Source organism: Thermobia domestica, unplaced genomic scaffold (assembly GCF_964235325.1).
Source record: "Thermobia domestica unplaced genomic scaffold, izTheDome1.hap1.1 HAP1_SCAFFOLD_1406, whole genome shotgun sequence".
Lineage (NCBI taxonomy): Eukaryota > Metazoa > Arthropoda > Insecta > Zygentoma > Lepismatidae > Thermobia > Thermobia domestica.
Window position 1 is genome coordinate 35,001 of NW_027657116.1, and position 1,985 is coordinate 36,985.

At 49.9% G+C, this 1,985-nt stretch overlaps 1 non-coding gene across 1 annotated transcript in view; it reads right to left on the minus strand.

The window, feature by feature from the left end:
• LOC145677821 (small subunit ribosomal RNA) overlaps window positions 1–1,739 on the minus strand; it is a 1,833-nt gene extending 94 nt beyond the window's left edge. The window contains exon 1 of the ribosomal RNA XR_014130037.1: window positions 1–1,739. This exon is cut by the window's left edge and continues 94 nt beyond it. This is a non-coding gene — a ribosomal RNA (small subunit ribosomal RNA).
• Window positions 1,740–1,985: the final 246 nt, after the last annotated feature.

The following is a 1,985-nucleotide window of genomic DNA, read 5'->3' on the forward strand; positions in this document are numbered from 1 at the left end:
ACCACCGCAAGACGGAGGTGCCGGGTATCAGTCCGAAGGCCTCACTAAATCATTCAATCGGTAGTAGCGACGGGCGGTGTGTACAAAGGGCAGGGACGTAATCAACGCAAGCTTATGACTTGCGCTTACTGGGAATTCCTCGTTTATGGGACATAATTGCAAGCCCCAATCCCTAGCACGAAGGAGGTTCAGCGGGTTACCCGGACCTTTCGGTCAGGGAAGACACGTTGATTCCTTCAGTGTGGCGCGCGTGCGGCCCAGAACATCTAAGGGCATCACAGACCTGTTATTGCTCAATCTCGTGCTGCTAGAGGCAGCCTGTCCCTCTAAGAAGACATGAACGTTGGAAGGAAAGATTCCAACGCCTAGTTAGCAGGCTAGAGTCTCGTTCGTTATCGGAATTAACCAGACAAATCGCTCCACCAACTAAGAACGGCCATGCACCACCACCCACTGAATCAAGAAAGAGCTCTCAATCTGTCAATCCTTCCAGTGTCCGGGCCTGGTGAGGTTTCCCGTGTTGAGTCAAATTAAGCCGCAGGCCCCACTCCTGGTGGTGCCCTTCCGTCAATTCCTTTAAGTTTCAGCTTTGCAACCATACTTCCCCCGGAACCCAAAAGCTTTGGTTTCCCGGAAGCCGCCCGCCGAGTCATTGGAGGAACTTCGGCGGATTGCTGGCTGGCATCGTTTATGGTTAGAACTAGGGCGGTATCTGATCGCCTTCGAACCTCTAACTTTCGTTCTTGATTAATGAAAACATTCTTGGCAAATGCTTTCGCATCGGTTAGTCTTGCGACGATCCAAGAATTTCACCTCTAACGTCGCAATACTAATGCCCCCGTCTGTCCCTATTAATCATTACCTCGAGTTCCGAAAACCAACAAAATAGAACCGAGGTCCTATTCCATTATTCCATGCACCGAACATTCAGGCGACACGGCCTGCTTTGAGCACTCTAATTTGTTCAAAGTAAACGTGCCGGCCAATCAAGACACTCAATGAAGAGCACCGAGAAAGGAAAAACCGGCAGGACGTCCGGAACGATCAGTTAAACGCCGGGCGGCGAACCGATCGTCCGAGACCCAGATCCAACTACGAGCTTTTTAACCGCAACAACTTTAATATACGCTATCGGAGCTGGAATTACCGCGGCGGCTGGCACCAGACTTGCCCTCCGATAGATTCTCATTAAAGGATTTAAAGTGTATTCATTCCGATTACGGGGCCTCGGATGAGTCCCGTATCGTTATTTTTCGTCACTACCTCCCCGTGCCGGGAGTGGGTAATTTGCGCGCCTGCTGCCTTCCTTGGATGTGGTAGCCGTTTCTCAGGCTCCCTCTCCGGAATCGAACCCTGATTCCCCGTTACCCGTAACAACCATGGTAGGCGCAGAACCTACCATCGACAGTTGATAAGGCAGACATTTGAAAGATGCGTCGCCGGTACAGAGACCGTGCGATCAGCCCAAAGTTATTCAGAGTCACCAAGGTTTCGGACGGACGAACCGACCGATTGGTTTTAATCTAATAAAAGCATCCCTTCCATTGCTGGGCGGGATTCTAGTTGCATGTATTAGCTCTAGAATTACCACAGTTATCCAAGTAGGATAGGTACGATCTAAGGAACCATAACTGATTTAATGAGCCATTCGCGGTTTCACCTTGTTTTGGCTTGCACTGAGACATGCATGGCTTAATCTTTGAGACAAGCATATGACTACTGGCAGGATCAACCAGGGAATTGACCGACTAAAAAGCCGGAAAGTGTTGGACACAACCAACACAGCGTTCTAACAAAGGATAGGAAAGCTACACCCGACCAAGCATTTTAGACTTCTGTTCCGCTGGAATAAGCCTACTCTTGCGGTGACTAGCTCCCGTTAATACTGGCCGTGTGACAGCCGCCAAGAGCATATTAGACTCCCAATCCAATGGAACAAGCCTACTTGTATCCTTGGGTTACAACAGCTTCCTTCCACACGTTGC